Source organism: Sus scrofa, chromosome 4 (assembly GCF_054392235.1).
Source record: "Sus scrofa isolate SSC_HxYL_T2T_F1_AM1 chromosome 4, Sscrofa_HxYL_maternal_Yorkshire_Landrace_v2.0, whole genome shotgun sequence".
NCBI classification, from domain to species: domain Eukaryota; kingdom Metazoa; phylum Chordata; class Mammalia; order Artiodactyla; family Suidae; genus Sus; species Sus scrofa.
In genome coordinates, this window is record NC_139386.1 from 132,355,739 (window position 1) to 132,373,832 (window position 18,094).

Genomic DNA, 18,094 nt, shown 5'->3' on the forward strand with positions numbered 1-18,094 from the left:
CTTATTGACTGGCTAGCCTCCTGTATAATGCTGAATGGGGATTAGACTCGCAATTGGAAATCAGCTAAACAACTCAACAGTTAACTGTCAACTGTTAGTCCAGAGTCTAATGAGCCTGAATCATGTTTTTCATCTAGTCTAACAAGGATGTCTAACTGTCCGCTAATCAAAGGTCCCTAGTAAGGATGAAGTTTTGAACCGACCTACCAGAAGTCTTTTCTCCTATGAGGTCAGGCCGAAATAAAACTTTAATACCTACTCAATAAACAATTTGTCTAAAGACGTGTCTTCTAACCGTGTATTTTGTCTGCTAGTTATCCGTCACCACCTCCTTAGCGTTAATTTTACTTTTGCCCTAATGACCTATCGTTAGTCTTTCTTGATCTTGCATTTCAATCATTTATTCATTCAATAAATATTTACGTATTCTTTAGTAACATCTTAGGTGCTCTGCTAAATACCAGTGATACCAAAATGAACCTAAAACACAGAAACCTAGTATATCTCTGTGGTTGGTTGATTTGCTTATTTTTCTTCAATGTACAACCGTATGCTTTTTCCTTAAATCAATTCCATTGCTCAGTTCTGACGATTTCCCTTCATTTATATTTTGTTATTTTGTTTTATTTTGCCAAGATCATTTCCCATCACTGCTTCAACACTGTGCCGTTCTGTCCACCAGGGAGCCACTTACAGAAACATCAGGGACCTGTTAGGCCATCCCGATCCTTACATAAAATGTTTAAGCACTCAGCTCAGATCCAAACCCTAGACACGCCTCCCGCTGCTGGCTCCTCAATGTTAAGCATCTTCTGGTTACAAGGATCTACAAGGCCGCACATTAACTGGACAGGCTTTGTGTGTGCTGCACAGCATTCCTAAGTTTGCTGATAAGGACATTATCCGGGGCCTTGCTAACGTCAAGGGAGATAATACAAATTAGCCTGACGGCGTTTCCCTAATGAGGCTATTCTCATAGCTATTTAAAAAAATCAAGGTGCTATTAGCTAAATAATCCTCCGTAGTATTTTTCCACAAGTTGGATTTATAGGTTATTTCTTTCCTGGTAAAAAGATATTTGAGCATGTTTCTAATTTTCATAACTCTTCAAGGCATTTGAGAAAGAGTAGGCAGCAATTTTTATTGATTTGACAAGTTCTTCACAGAACAGGAAGAAGACCGGACCCACGAGTTTGCATCTGCGTTGCTCATTTAGTGACTTCTATCTAGGATCTATTTTGATGTTCTGACTTCCTATTTGATACAATACTCCAAATGTCCAATCACATATCGAAATATTTTTATGTACATATTTTATGACCGTATTAAGAAGAATAACTTCTAATGGCACTCTCAGATTTCATTTCTAGCGTTGAAAATAATAGAAAGGGAAACGGAGGCGCTCTCCGATGGTAGGTTAGAAACTCTGCTGTAAAATAAATCATGAAGTATTTATTCTGCAACTATGTCTTGAGCAGCAGGGTCCCAGGCACCGTGCAGCTGCTGTGGACACAGGAGTGAACAAGGCAGAGACGGCTTATGGGGCCTCTGCCCCCACGGGACTTGCAGGGCAGCTCCAAAAATTAAAGCGAAAAGGTGCCGAAAAGCAAAGCTCTCTCTGGACGTTTGAGGATAAAGGAGAGGCACGAGGACACAACGGTTAAGATAAAAGCTGAAGGAGAAGAGGATGAGTTGTTTGGGGAACGAGAGCAAGTAAAGGCCGACAACCTCCAGATGCTGAAGGAAGCGAGCGCCTCTAACCAGCCCTGGCAGCTGGGCGATGATGCAGCAGAAGCCCAGGCTCGTGCTCCCCAGGGAACCAGGGCAGGGAACCGAATGTGAAAAAGCTCAGAATGGTTGCCGAGGCCCCACCCCTCACCCCCAAATGTCTGCTTGTCATGGGTTAAAAATCGCTTTGGGAGAGAACATAGTGTTTCATAATAACAAACAACTGACTTCAAATGCAAATGCTCTGATAAAGACAAACGAACTTATACTCACGTATAATTGACTAGTCCCAAGAATGAATGAGAGCCTCGCCACTGTAACAGAAGGGAGTAAAATTTGGGGAGGGCCTCCTAAGCCCCGAACAAAAGGATGCTCGCAGCGGAGGCTTCGGAAGATAACTTCATGAATTTAATAATTTTGCCAAAGTGAAACTGGGACAATTGGAAGCCTTATATTTTTATAAATGTATTTCAGCCAAAGAGCCAATAAAGTGTGCTTCTTTATCAAGTGTGTGTGTGTGTGTGTGTGTGTGTGTGTGTGTGCGAACGTGTGTCATAAAGAGCATAAAGACACTGTTCTTTACGTCTTTTGGTTTCACATGGGTCTCCTGTGACTTTCTAACACAATCTAGAATCATGCTAAACCATGTGTTCTCAATAGGGGGCAATCCTGACCCTGTCAAAAGGTGGGTCCGAGAGGCAGGGTCGAAGAATCTTTGGGCTGGGAGCCTGCCAACAGGCCGAGGCACACACACAGATCCACGCTGTATCCTCTGCGGTCCGGTGTGTCTGACGAAGGCTCCAGAGGGAGCGCAGTCACCAGCTAAAGGTCGAGAGACGTCTCCAGAACGTCCTTATTCGCTCTCAGGCTTCCAGCCCTTAGGCGGTGTTTGGCTTTAGCCAAACCAACCTTCCTCCTTGCGCTTCCTCCCAGCCCTCTCCAGAAGAGCTTCGGCGCCTCTGAGTTCTTAGAAGGTTCCAGAACATATAGTTCTCCTGGACGCCTTGGCAGGCCCCAAAGAATTCAGTCATCTGGAACACGTTCAGTTATTCCTCTTAAGCTTTAAAATGTTTTTCTTAAAATCGTTTTTTGAATGTTGCCAGTGGTCTCTCCTTGTCTTTATTCATATTCTGAACATTACCCTGGCTCTCCTGACGGCCGTTCACACAGTATAGAATCACCTTTGAAAAGGACACCCGTCCAATACCAGAAAAGGATCCTAAATTCACTCCTAGACCTTGTGATCGTGTGTCACGCTTCTAATAACCTAGGTTATTTTTTGGTGTCATGGCTCATACTGGCCAAGAGTTCGGTTACTCTCTACCTTTTAATACTTGGGGAGAATTTTCAATATACCTGCCCAATTGCCCACGTGAAGCAAAGCGCTGAGATTATCCTCTCGCCCTTCTGTGCCAGCGCGGGGAGCAAACGGGAGCAGCTAATGTCCCAGATGTGCGAGGACACACCGAATGCTCGCCTCTCCTGCCCACCTCGCCCCATGGTCTCTCTGCTATTTCTGAAGTCCAGGAATGACCCGTCTCTAGCAGGCCTCGGCCCTCTGACAGCACTGGTTGTTATTCCTACGGTGTGGGCGTGCACTGTGATACAAACACAGCAGAGAACTCTCATGGTCATGCTTCTCTTCTTTCGCCTCTGCCTTTGAATTTTTTCCGCAGACCTCTCGCATTGGTGGTCTCTTCCCTGTGCTAATTCTCTCATGAAGGTCCCTTCTGGGTGTATCCTCCATGCCGTGCCACCACGAGTCCTCTTTTCAGCCAAAGGGACCTGAAATCCTTGCTCGTCGCCTCCCTCTTCCGTCTAAGGCGGATATAGGTCCCCCCGCTATTGGAAAGGTCCCTTTACACCACTTCGCTTTTATGCAAGATTGACATTGGCCCCTATTTTCACTCACTGAAAGAAACACAAAGAGGATTTTTGCTGTTATGGGAAAAGGCACAAGGCAAAAATCGAGTTCAGCGTTGGTTCTGCAGTGAGCAGGTGCACAGAGGCCTGCGCCCCAGAGCAGCCGCGAGAGCGGCCCCGCCAGGCTCCCTGCTCCTGGACTGCACTCAGCACCCCAGCATCAAGCCCCGTCGCGCTGAACGGCGTCTGTGAGCATTTGTGCTCTGGCTCCATTTATTTTGTGCATCCTTAGCAAGACGTGCCCCAGGGTGACGGCTTCTTTGCTTTGCTGCATTTCGGCTTTGGTAAGATTTTGGAGGAAGGCTCCGCTTTCGGATGGCGGGGGAAGCTGCATCCCTCTCCCTCAGGTAAAGTACACTCCCAATTAAAGAAACCCTCCTGGACCATTACCCCGTCTAGAATGCCAAGCCACTCAAATACTGTTGATGTGCTCAATGTATTTGCAAGCTAATGAGGTGATTATACCACCGCAGGGACAATTTATCAATGAAATACAGCTCTCTTACATGACACCTAATGGCCAAGGCTTTAAGAACTGTGGCCTTCCAGGAAATGCAATGCCCTTTAAACGACGGAAGGTCAGGATGTCCAAGTCTCAGAATAAAGAAGAAGGCACCACTAACAACCAGGTATCAAAGACAAATAATTTGGGTGTTTTTCCTAATTATTGTGAGGCTCTCTTTCTGCACATCTGACTCATCTTTCATTCAGGAAATTGAAACCACCTAGGTTTTACATGCCGCAAAGAAGAGAAAGAAATAGAAAAACGCCCCTATCCTCAAAGAGTTTACAGTCTTTTGTATGATATTACCTCGGCAGAGAACCTAAAAAATAAAAGAAGAACGTAAAAGGCATTAGGGTGGAGTTCCCTTGTGGCACACTGAGTTAAGGATCCAGCATTGTCAGTGCAGTGGCTCAGGTCACTGCTGTGGTGCAGGTTCGATCCTTGGTCCAGGAACTTCCACATGCCGTGGATGCAGCCTAATAAATGAACAAACAAGCAAACAAATAAATAAATCGCATTAGGGATGCATGTTGGATGAATTATAAGCGAACTGACAAATGATTTAAAGTGGAAGGTCTATGGGTGCAGGAAGGAGGTAGCATTTAGGCTGAGCCCTGAAGCAGATGCAGAATTTCAGCTGGTGGAGGCTCAGTTGAGGGGGAGGTATGCGGTGGGGAGATACTGGGATTGTCACGGTGCTCTGAGTGATAAGCAAGGCTGAGGAGAGGCAGAAAACAGGACAGTGCATTTGCCAAAAAATACAAATTCCAGCCCATTGAAATATGGCTAGTAATATTCCCAAAAATGTGCAGAGAGGAGCAAAGGGAAAACTACCCAAGGTGAGTAAATGTTCGTAAGTAAAGACTACAAAAAAAGGATGTGATTCAAAAGTTAAAGATGCTGAAAATCAGATAAGGCCTTTATACAGAAGAGCGAATCATGGACAGCGCTGACTAATCGCTGTATGTTTACAGAATATACAGATGTAACATAAAGCAGAGGTTTCGGTCGGCGCTAGAACACAGCAACTGCCACCAGTTATGAAGCACCTACCAGGTGACTGCCCTTCATATGCGCTGTTACATTTAATCCACACGACAAGGCTTTACTAATAACCCCACCACACACAAAGAAACTGGAGCGTGGAGAAGCCCAATAACGTGAATTAGGTGGCATCGTACTGTGCAGTAGAGCGAGAATTTGATACCAGCTTTTCCTATCTTGAGGTCATGTCTTTTACCCCATGCCAGTCTAGAATGATTTATAATTGAAGAGAAATTAAGTGAATTCAAGGATACCTGCACGGCTGCAACATGCTTTCACAAGGGATCCAGGGCTGGAGACCCAGCCAGCACTCCGGCGACTGAGGATAAAGTCTGGGGGAGTGCGTGGCAGCCCACGAGGCCCCCACCGTCGCATGGAGAAGAAGAGCTGACGGCAGGAGGGAAATGCCGTCATCAGTCATTTAACAGGGCTCAGTGGCGGGAACAGTGGTGTGGGAAACAGACGGCGCTGATCCTGAATTTGAATTCGGCTATGTGCGAGTTACAGGGGACACCCTGGACAGGTGTCTTAACTGCCTAGACCGCCATCTCCTCATACAGTCATTAGAGTAAGCTAATGATACATTTATCCGGCGGGGAAAAAGAGGCAGCCTCGGGTGATGAGAGAGTAAATTAAGGTTAAAGAGGCTTGGCCCTGTTCAGGCATTAACTTACAGTATGTAGGGTCTTGGCCAAGTCACAAACTCTGAGCCTCTCTTCTGCGGAATGCGAATACACCTTAAGAGTGCGTTTCGGGCACCTACCAGATCACATGACAGTAATGCTCCATATTAAATTAGTAACACAACGCTTGGCAAAACCAATCTGTTTTTCTACTCTATTTCTTTTTAAACTTGTACTTTATTATACAGTCATTGGTGACGACAGCTTAAAAATGCTACAGACTACTAAGAATCATAGCAATTTGGCAAAACTTAGATACCTTAGAAGTTAAAAATATTGCTAACTTTACATGGCTTTTAAAAGGTAAATAAATGTCATGTAAGTGGGAAATGATACATTTCTCTTACAATTCTTAGTACATTTTTTCACTACAAGTATTCCCTCCTAAAAACACATTTCATGACATGAGATTAGTACCCCTAACAAAGGCTCTTATTTTTGTATTAATAAGAAGAGCTGTTAAACATGCTTGTTATCTCTGATGCAGTTGTTGGGTTCGCGGGGCCTTATCTGTGGTCAATCTGTTACGTGAACCATGAAAAACATCCATCTCTGCAAAGCTGCTCCCTTCCTCCCCCTCAAAAGCAAACAAGCAAATTGACCTAAAGAGAGTACTGAATGGCTCCAAAGTAAAGCAAATCAGGGTTATAGCCTTGGCTTTCCCCTATTCCAGCAAAGTCACAAGAGATGCAAACACAGATCAGAGCTGGGCACATCTAATCTGTAATCCACGTCCGCACACCCCACACACGGTTCACGAATCTGAGCCCGTTTTACCAAGTTCGGCTTAAACTCAGGGTTTCCAAACATCCTTTACCATTGAAGAGAACATAAAAACACATGACGCTGATGGGCTCTGGCGACGGGGCCGTGTTGTGCCAACCAAGAGGGTCAGGACCAGTCTTCCTCATACTGAGTTGTCCAGGAAGAAGCCTCACCTATGCCTTAGGGAGCCAAGACGAGCCTGTCTGGAAGCGTGGCCGCTGGTGAGAGCTGCCTTTCTTACCCTAGGCGGCCTTGTAAGAGGAGGGTGACTAAAACAGGGCTGCTATTTCCTTCACCTATTCCTCGCCCACAAGGCTGCAGGAAACAGCGCTTCAAGCCCCCCTCTGCCCCCGCCCGGGGCTCCCACGCAGGTTGCTTGGTTCTCAGGTTTTCCTTTAAGGAGGGTGGGGACTGGAAGGTGTTTCCTAACGGGTTTGCTGCGTGTTTAAAATGCCTAAAAAGGATTCGAAAGTGAAGGTGGGTCCTGGTCCTCTGCGATGTCCGTCCCAGGATGTGGCCTCGGTGGCAGAGTCCCAGCCAAGCAGGGAGCGAGGTTTTGAAGGGCTGGGATCCGAGGCGCACCGGCGGGCGAGGGTGGGGGAGGGAAGGACTCAGGGACAGAAGAAAGGACTTGGCGTCTCCGGCGCCCATCCTAACTGAGGTTCTGAGTTGCTCGCTCCATCCCTCACCACCTCGTCGCTGAGACCCAGCTGGGAAGCGAAAGCCCGGCCGGCCTGGGTTTGGGGCGAAGGCGGGGGTCCTGGCCTCAGCCACCGGCCTGGACACCTGGCTGCTGCGGCCCGCGCCATCCGGCCAAAGCCTCTCCCGCCTCGGGTCCTGCTAGGGAGCCGTCCCCGCGCCCTCCTTCCCTTCGGAGACCTTCGAATTCCTCTCTCTCCCCAAAGTGCTAACTTCAGGGCTCGGGGTGCCAAGGGGAGAGCAGACCACAAGCGGCAGGCCCCGGGGTCTCGGGGGGCTTCAAGGCAGGAAAGAGCGCCGGTCGCCCCCGGCGGGGCCCCGCCGTCTCGCGGGCCCCCGGCCCCATCCCCCCGCCCCCCGCGCCCGCAGAACCTGCCGCGCTGCGCTCGGCGCCAGGCTGGGGTCCCTCGCCCGACGCTGGGGCCGGCGGGGGCCGGGCGGGGAGCGGAAGGCTCCGGGGACCACACACCGGCCCGGCGACCCCGGTCGGCCCGCCCGAGAGCCGCGCTGGGGCTGGGGCGCGGGCGAGGCGGGGCGCGCCGTGGCCCCGGCGCACCTAGCGGACCGAGCCCGCGGGCCCGGCGGCCGCCCCTCTCCATCCCCGCCCTCGGCGGTCCCCGCCCTTACCTCTGGGCGCGTCGGTGCCGGCTGCGGAGGGGGCTGCGGAGCGGCGAGCCGCCCCCCGGCCGGGCTCAGCGGCGGCCAGCGACAGCGGGGTGGCCCGCGGGGCCGCTGCTCATGGCTCGTGGCGCCCGGAGCCCTGCGGCCGCGGCCACGGCGGCGCCTTCCTCCGAGTGCTCTTCGCGGGCTGGGAGCCGGGACGCAGCTAACGCCCCAGCCCCGCAGCCCTCCTCCCCTCCGCCTCCCGGCCGCGGACGGAGCCGCCTCCAGCGCCGCCCCGCGCCGCCCGGCAAGCGGCCGCCAGCGCCGCCCAGCGCCCGGCCCCGGGGTCGCCGCCCGCCCGCTCCGCGGCCCCAGCCCGCTGTGACGCAGGCCGCCGCCGGCCCGCGAACGTCCTCCCCCGCGGAGACCACCCCGCGCGCCGCCGGCCGCCGGGGCCTTCCTCCGGGACGCGGAAGCGGCGCTGCCGGCGCGGCCCGGCCCGGCCCCTCGGGCTTCCGAGCCGCCCACCTGGCCGCCTGGGCCGGGGGCCCGCCGGGCCGGCACCTGCCCCGCCCGAACGAGGCGCGGAAAACCCGCGGCTTCCCTGCGCCCGGCATCCGCTCCGCGACCGCAGCTCCTCCCCCGGGTAAGTGAGCGCCGAGCAGCTACCACTAAAAATAGCCCTTCTGGGAACTCCTCGGAAGGACCCGGGTCAGGATGGAGATAATGCCTCCTCCCCGTCCTCCTCGCCCCGAGAAGGACAGAAGGGGGCCGGGGGCCGGCGGGACGCATGGACGGAGACCGAGGACAAAGGCACAGAGCAGTTATGCTGGCGGTAAAGCCCACGAGCCAGTCCCTTGGCACCCGAGCCTGTTGTCCAGCAGCAACCCCCACGGTCCCGGACCGTGGCTGCCGGGCTCCTGGGGCCTCGGCGGCAGGTTCCAGGGGGGCTGGAATTGGATGCCTGCAGGGAACTGACTGTGCACGTTAAAGCCACCTGTTGTTTAAAGAGTATGGGGGGGTCCTTTTTTTTTTTAATGTACCCTTAATTATTTTTTATGGCCTCACCCACGGCATATGGAAGGTCCCCATGCAGACTGAGTCCCAGGCACATCTGTGACCTACACCACAGCTGCGAAAATGCTGGATCCTTAACCTACGGCACAGTCCGGGGATCGAACCAGGGCCTCCACTGCAGACAAGCTGCTGCAGTCGGATACTTAACCCATTGCACCAGAGTAGGACCCCCCCCCTTTAAATTGATCTGAACCATACTTTTCTTCTCCACCTTTCCCTACATGTAAAAAAGCGAATTCTGCCTGCTTGAAAGCTGACAGTTATCTGCATGGAAAATCTGCCCAGTGGAAAAGTGCCCAGACAAGATTACTCAGTAATGTGGGTGTTCTGGGTTGCCTTACCAATAGGAGCTGTCCTAAGAGCACCAAAAATTAAACTATTGCCCTGTCCTGGCAGTCAGGAAAAGATGGGTGTATGCCAGTAGAGTAACTCGTAGACAACTAACCCTGTTTCACGAGTTGGTTCTTACACCGCAAGCCGAAAGTGGGCATCTCCTTTACCCATTTTTATTGCCAAGCCCAAATGCAAATTTGTCTGAAAGTTGTTCTCTAAGGCTTTTAACTTTTTTTTCCATGCCCCTTTGGCAAAGGCCTACACTTTTTCCAATTCCAGTCCAGTTGTTGGGTGTCTCTCCAAGAAGACAAGCTTAAACCCTCTTAGGCCTTAGGAGAAGAGCCTGACACCAGCATTGGTTGAATAGACCAACCCCAAACTCTAGAGTGAGGCCTTCCTCCTAGACAGAGGTGGAAACATTCCTGGAAAGTTCCCAGGGAAAGGACAGAGGCTGCCTAGCAATTTGCTTAAATTTTTTTTTTGTTTTGAGTCCCTTGTAGGCCACCAGGTACTAATTGAGGTAGCGCCAGCCCCTAAATCCCTTATCAGTGAGGTAGGACAAAAGGCACAGACACCCATGGAGGGCTCTGCTGTCCAAGGGCTTTCTGAGCCCACGTCTGGCCTCCTTGTGCCCTTGGCAATGGGAATTCAGGCTTAGGCCTCCCTGAAATCCTCTGTCACTTCCCAGTGACAAGGAACCACACAATCCTAGGCTTCGGACTCTGAACCAGGAACAAACCCTGACTGACTCTTCCTGTGTGAATGTGAGGGAGTTACCGCTACTTTTTTTTCCCATCGGCAACATGATTAAAGTACTGTGGGAATTAACTATTGTGCTGAAATCACCAAGACCAGCACCAAGCCCTTCACCAGTACTCAGTTAGTGGGAACTGTTGTATCTACTACCAGTCATTGTCCTGAGAACAAAAGGACCAGAAACAACTATGAAGTTTGGAAATGGATTTGAATCCCCGAAAGTTGGGTCCCTCCCCACCCCCGCAGTTGCTTCATTGCAAAGCTTTTGTCTGCTCTGTGCCTGCTTTCTAGTGGGGGAACTGCATGATCCTACCCGCAGGCAGGTGATTGCACACTCAAGTCTGCGAGGCACTGGTGTGAAAAACTGCTATCTTGTCCTGCTTAGGTCTTCTTTCCTTTTTAAAACATTTTTTTTTTTTTTTTGGTCTTTTTAGGGCTGCACTTGCAGCATATGGAATCTCTCGGGCTAGGGGTCAATTCAAAGCTGTAGCCGCTGGCCTACACCACAGCCACAGCAACGCCAGATCCGAGCCCCATGTGTGACCTACACCACAGCTCACGGCAACACCAGATCCCTGACCCACTGCGTGAGACCAGGGATGGAACCCGAATCCTCATGGTTACTAGTTGGGTTCATTACCGCTGAACCATGAGAGAACTCCCAGTCTCCTTCTCTTATTTTACAGAATATAAGCCTTACCTCTAGTCACCTCACTTCAGTCAACCTGGCTGAAATCAACACACATACACTTCTCAAGCCCTCCAGAAACACCAGGTGAATTAGCAGCCAGCCAGCCGGCTTCCGTGAGTGCAGGCCCCCGAGGGTCTCAGAGGAGTGTAAGCTTATTCCCCGACTCTCTAAGGTGTTCACAAAGCAGGTGTTCTGGCACGTGCTTGAATTCGAATAAACCATTTCGAACTAAACGTAGTTGAAGATCAGAGGCAGGAGAGGGCTCGGTGATCCAGAGCCACAATCTCGATGGTCTACTTAATACCCAATTCTTTAGGCCAGAGACACTCCAAAGGGCTTCCCAAGTGAGTTCCCACACTTGGACTCTGCATAGCTACAAGTTGACCGTGTACGGGTGGACAGTAGAGAGCGGAAGTAGAGCTTTGGGGACACAGCGTGGTCCTGGTAAGAAATTTGGAATGACGTAGATCTGGGCTCACATCCTGGGTCCCCCGATCACCAGCTATAGGACCCTGAGCTTCTTAATCTTTGAACCCCAGTTTCCCCATCTGTCTGTGAAAACAGCAATACCTTCTTTTTAAGGTTCTAGTGAGTATCTTTAGTGCCCCTGGTGGATGGTGTGGGAATGGCAGTTATAGGGCATTGTCTTGTCTACCAGATGCAAGCTGGACTATATCATTCTTTAAAGGCATATCTTATTTTATTCTCTTTTTTTTTTCTTTCTTTTTTCAGCCTTGTCCATGGCATATGAAAGTTCCTGGGCCAGGGATCAAAACTGAGCAGGAGCTGCCTCCACCACAGCTGCAGCAACACTGGATTCTTAAGTCACTGGATCCTTAACCTGCCAGGGATCAGACCTGCACCTCCACTGAGACAAACGAATCACTAGCCCACTGCACCACAGCAGGAACTCGAAGGCATATTTTAAAAGTAACCGTCTCTGTGGATCTCTCCAGGCGCCAGGCAAGTGTCAGCCTCTCTTCCTGTGCTCCCATAGCACTTATTTTTGATGTGGGCTGCCATTTATTTCTTTACGTTTTGCTTCCCTCCTGGATCTTCATACATCTCTACATCAACAACTAGCAGGGAGCCTGGAATTACATTTGGAGAGAATGAGCTTTCAAATGTTTCAGTTTTTTGTACCGGTTCTAACTTTCAGTATGATTTGTATTAAACCGCAGGCTCTAGAACCTGAACCCTTTTGAGCAGCATTTATACTAAAGTGATGTATTATGTACATGTGTAGGCTTAAACATTGATTTTTTTTCCATGCTGGGCTTAGGCTTTATGACAAACCTCTGATGCTTGTTTTGTTTTGTATGTGATGTCTGTTACTCCTGCCCGGTAATAATGAAAGTAAAGTCTAAATTCTAAACCGAACCACCGGTGGGACTTTACCCAGCATTCTCTAGCCGCCCTATGCACATCTGCTCCCCAGATCATTTCTGAGCCTGCTGCGAAGGCTCCCGAGCTAACAGGAAACGTCTTTTTAAGTTTCAGCAGTTACCACTGCTGCAGCCATTAGCACTTTCTGAATCAAAGCTGCCAGATATAACCCGCCTATAGCAGCAGTTTTGAAATCCTTGACTCTATGCTGTTAAAATGTCAAGACAGGGGACGCCTTCCTTAGAAAATGTCCCATGAGCAGGAAGTTGCCCAAGAGGCAGTGTGGTCGAAGGTTGCCTTGGACCCCAAAGTGGCGGTAGGATTTGTGCCAGAGGAGAAGGTGGTTGTGCTGAAGATTTAAAAAGAGGATTCTAGAAAGCTTGGGGTCAAATGCTTCTAAAATCAGCCCTGAATAATTTATACACGTCCTTCAATGCACGCATGCGCACACACAGACACCCCCCCCCCCACACACACACACATGCACACACACAACAGAAGTGGTTGGTCCTGCTAACTTGTGAGATACTCTTTGGACATAATAATAATAAATAAGCACAGTGGGAGTTCTGGTCGTGGCTCAATGGTAACAAACCTGACTAGTATCCACAAGGATGCAGGTTTGATCCCTGGCCTCACTCAGTGGGTTAAGGATCCAATGTTGCCATGAGCTGTGGTGTAGGTCACAGAGGCTGCTCAGACCTGGCGTTGCCATGGCTGTGGCTGTGGTGTAGGCTGGCAGCCATAGCTCTGATTCGACCCCTGGCCTGGGAACCTCCATATGCTGCAGGTGCAGCCCTGGAAGGAAAAAAAAAAAAGACAATAATAAATGAGCACTTACTAGATTCATGCTATGTGCTAAATACTAGCTTTATAGGTACTGTCTTATTTAATGCCATTGCAATCCAGCAGTGGGCAGTGTTATTTTCTTCTGTTGAAAACTGAGGCAGATTGTAATCTAGTAACTAGCCAATGGCCACACCAGGAAGTGGCAGAGTCAGGATTTGGACACGGTTGAGTCTAATTTCCGAGTTCTCAGGCTTAATCACTGCTCAATCACATGGAAAAGGGATATTTACTTCATATATATATATATATATATATATATGTATGTATTTTTGTCTTTCTGTCTTTTCTAGGGCTGCTCTTGTGGCATGTGGAGGTTCCCAGGCTAGGGGTCTAATCAGAGCTGTAGCCACTGGCCTACACCACAGACACAGCAACTCGGGATCCGAGCTTGTCTGCAACCTACACCACAGCTCACGGCAATGACAGATCCTTAACCCACTAAGAGAGGCCAGGGATCGAACCCGCAACCTCATGGTTCCTAGTCAGATTCGTTTCCGCTGCGCCATGACGGAACTCCTGGGGACATTTATTTTTAAATTGAATCCATCATGTGTCTTCAGGAAGGTTAATGATGTACTTTTTTGAACTTGCAGTTCATTTGTGCTTTTTTCCCAATAGCTTCCTCATATCCTAAATACGCCTTCCTGGGGTGATTTTTTACAGCTTTTTACTCTTTAATTGAAAAGCATTTTATGACTGAAAGCAAACTATGAAAGATCATGAGTGACTCTGGTTCTGGGTTTAGACCATACGAAATATACCAGGCAGAGAGCCCCATTTGTAGAATTATTGTTTATGTGGGCCAATGATAAATAAGTAACTTTCATCTGATAAATATGCAGTATGAGTTTAAAGTAAAAAATGAGTTTGATATTCTCAGGAGTGACTTCTTTTTTGCTTTTGTTTTTTTGTTTGTTTGTTTAGGCAAGAAATAGATTGAATACAATAGGATGCTTGTGAGAGATGCAAGCGGGCAGGTAAGGAGACTCTGCTCCCTGGATCTGGTGGACCCACAGTTTCATCCTCCAAGGGGGTGGGGGGAGGAGTGACTTTTTGGTACATAAACATCACTGCTCTAACTGCATTATGAAATAATATTTGCCTGCTGCTGTTTATTAAGCATACAAGCCATGTATCTAAGAACTTGACATATGTTAACTCATTAATTAAATCTACAAATGACTAGCTCTAGGCATGAAGTGAATTATTGTAAAGATAATGAAACACTCTTAAAGGTTTAGAATTTATTTATTAAAAAAACCCATTAAGATGAACCGCCTAAGAAAGAGAACTCGTTTTTTCCCAGAATTCAACAGTTTCCTCCGTTTCTCAACACCGTATCAAACCGTGCAAATAGAATGTACCTTAGAACATCTTAGGTCACACTTTAACATTGACTTGCTTCAAATTTCAGGGACATCAGCCCTGACAAAGCTTCTAATTTCAAGCCTAAGGAAGTGCTTCTTTCCTCTGGTGAAGAAGCTGCTCTGTCTGCATCTCTGTCTCTGTCTCTCTCTGCGGCATGAAGATCCAGGGCTCAAGACGCCTTCTCAGGCTGGTGAAATTGAAGATGCTCTTGTTACATAAACATGACTCTCTCTCTGGACAGTGTCACGGACAGTCCTCTCTGGACTCAGAAAATGGAACAACTGTGCCTGGCTGCTCTCAAAGCTCCCAGCCATAATGACGCAGGATATGTTTTCTTGAGCCGTTTTGGAGCTCGTTTATTAATTTCCTGTATTTACCCATGTTACTCTGGGGAAAGAGAACCAGCAAGTAAGCCTGGTTTGCCTTCTCAGTATCAACGAGAATGATCATTAATGATCACGTTTATTGCTAGTAGTGCAAAGAGCATAGACTGGGAGTAATGAGCCCTGGACTCCGGGGGTGGTTCTGTCACTGACTAACTCTGCCGCTTGGGACAAGTCACCTCATATCCTTGGACCCTCGGGTTCCTTATCTGAAATGAAAGGGTTGGAACAGATGATTTTTTAAAGGACTTGTTCAGTGGTAAAACTTCCCACACCAGTCTTCGAAGGGCACACATTTTTCCTCCCAAGATTTCAGCCGGGAATGGATATAATCAGCGACATGTAACTCAAGATGCAGGAAGGCATCCGCTGCTGCTGTTAAGGGATAGTTGTCTGGAGGGGGACGGACTAGTCAGGCAGCATCTTCCCTGGGCAACTGTGTCTTCTGCATCCACTGCGGTAGATCCATCACTGCACTAGAACCATCCGTTGTGATAGAACCATCCATTGCGCTAGAACCATCCGTTGTGATAGAACCATCCATTGCACTAGAACCATCCGTTGTGATAGAACCATCCATTGCGATAGAACCATCCATTGCGATAGCACCATCCATTGTGATAGATCCATTCATTGTGATAGAACCATCCGTTGTGATAGAACCATCCGTTGTGATAGAACCATCCGTTGTGATAGAACCATCCATTGCGATAGCACCATCCATTGCGATAGCACCATCCATTGCGATAGAACCATCCATTGCGATAGAACCATCCGTTGTGATAGAACCATCCGTTGTGATAGAACCATCCATTGCGATAGCACCATCCATTGTGATAGAACCATCCGTTGTGATAGAACCATCCGTTGTGATAGAACCATCCATTGTGATAGCACCATCCGTTGTGATAGAACCGTTCCTCTACTAAGGCATTGGCAACGAGCCTTCTGTAGAACTCTGCCCTTGACGTACCCTGAGACATAGGTGTCTGCGGTCAGAGTCATCCGGGAAACACTATGGTCCTCTCGGAGAGTCACAGCACCTGTTAATATGTTGAGGGATCTGAGAGGTCCTGCATGAAAAACACCTGTTAACTTTGCTGAACCTAGCATTTCTCTGACTTCATTTACCAGGGAGCTCCTTTCTTTGTCACATCTACCAGCATTCCAGGAAGAAAAAAAATATCTCCGAAGAGACTATTTGAATTGTTATTCTAGAAAAGCCTTTAGACCTTCCTAAGAGTTTCCGCCTTGGGAGAGAGAAGGGAATTATAACCCCTGTTAGCTAGTTTGATGACTGTCTACCAAGATGAGCCTTCTTGATAGATGTGGTCTGCAGGGATTGTCCTCATAAGCAGCCACACTGGAGTGTCCATCACCCATCAGGGCACAAGGAAGACCCGTCTTCGCTGGTATCAGCCTTGTTCCGTTATGCTGAGGAGTATTCCCTCGCCTTTACATGCTTGCATTAACCTCCAGATTCGTTGGCATCCTTTTTTATTATTATTTTATTATTTTTTCTTTTTACCGCTGTACCGGAGGCCTATGGAAGTTCCCGGAGCAGGGGCTGAACTGGAGGGGCAGCAGCAGGCCGCCGTCACAGCCGTGGCAACCCCAGATCTGAGCTGCGTCTGTGACCTACACTACAGCTCAAGGCAATACCAGATCCTCAGCCCATGGAGCGAGGCCAGGGATCGAACCTGTGTCCTCATGGATACTAGTCAGGTTCTAAACCCACTGAACCACAACAGGTACTCCCTCTTTTTAGACATAGTATAAGACAAACATCTGTTCTGAGCCCTCACAGGGGTAGCATAGAATAGTTTATTAATGCTCATTGGGAGACAACGCTTCACGGGTCTCCAGTATTTTTACACATCTTGTGAGCAAGACACGCACTGCCCTTTCTTCCAGACTAGATGTTCAAGGATATTTGTAGATATTTTGAAAATAAAGATACGAGTTCCGGTTATGGCTCAGCAGCAATGAACCCAACCAATATCCACAAGGATGTGGGTTCAATTGCTGGCCTCACAGCTCGGGTCAAGGATCCCGAGTTGCCGTGGCTGTGGTGTAGGTCACAGACACAGCTCCGATTTGACCCCTAGCCTGGGAACTTGCATATGCCACGGGTGCGGCCCTAAAAAGACAAAAAAAAAAAAAAAAAGAAAGAAAATATAGAGATAGTGTATCCCTCTGGAGCAAAGGACGAAGATACTTGCTGTCAAGCATAATACAGATGTTTTTCTCCAGCGCAAAGAGCAGGTGACACTTTGGTAGACGTTCCCGTTCCCGAAGCTCACGGCTCTTCTCCTCTAACACAAGCTGCGGTTAGGATGCTGACACCCTGGCTGTTGCTGTGGCTGTGAGGAACGAACATGTTCCCCTCTCTGATCCAGGCATTTCATGTCTTTTCCAGCATCCAAGAAACTGGGGCAGGCTGATTATTTGGCCTGCAGAGAATAAAGTCTCAGACTCTGCGCAGTTCCTGACAGTAGCGGCCTTTTCCTCCTCACGCCCTGGACCCTGGCAGAGAAACTTTCTGTCCTTAGCGGCGCTCCGTCCCTGGTCTTGAGAGCATACCCTCCTGTGAATGCTTCTCTAGGCCTGTTGTAACATTTGTAGGCATCCAGCCCTGCTTTGGAGAAGATTCAATAGAGAGCTGGTGTAATTGATGTGCTCTGATGACAGAATATCAAAGAAAGGTACAGCGAACGTCTGTCCAGCATGATAATGTTTCATTAAAATGATGAGAAACTATTTTAATTCTAATCTTGTTATGCTAAAGGGGGATTTAAAAATTAATCCTCAATGAAAAGGAAGTACTGTCACACAGTAAAGAATGGATATGTTGGGGGGGTATTTCTGAGTTATCTGCACTCATTTCTTCATTCTTCCAAAAACAGTGTAGACAGAGGAGAAGATGAGTTCGGTAAGATCAATTGCTTCGCGGGGCCAAAGGGAGCATCATTTTGCCATAACATGAAAGCAAAGCGATCGTATTTAAGAAACTGAAAACATCCAGATAAATTTTTCTTTTTTTTTTGTTTTTGGCCACACCCGTGGCACATGAAGTTCCCAGGCCAGTGATGGAATCCAAGCTGCAGCTGCAACGCCAGATCCTTAACCCACTGTGCTGTGCTGGGAATCAAACCCGCACCTCGGCAGCGACCCAAGCCACTGCAGAGACAACAGCAGATCCTTAACCCACTGCGCCATAGCGGGAACTCCAACATGCAGCTTTCTTGAAGGTCAACCACATTCTTCAGCTTGTAAGATGCTCCTGACAGCAGCCTGTTTA

General features: G+C 48.7%; 1 protein-coding gene across 3 annotated transcripts in view; it reads right to left on the reverse strand.

Moving 5' to 3' along the window:
- LRRC8C (leucine rich repeat containing 8 VRAC subunit C) overlaps positions 1-18,094 on the reverse strand; it is a 123,009-nt gene that overhangs the window by 72,247 nt on the left and 32,668 nt on the right. For 2 of the 3 annotated variants that reach the window (XM_005663701.4, XM_085024118.1), the window contains exon 1: positions 7,975-8,175. The exons of the other annotated variant lie outside the window; for it this stretch is intronic. The gene's annotated coding sequence lies outside the window, so the exon portion shown is untranslated. Of the gene's footprint in view, positions 1-7,974; positions 8,176-18,094 lie in introns of those variants that run through there. 3 annotated transcript variants of the gene reach the window in all.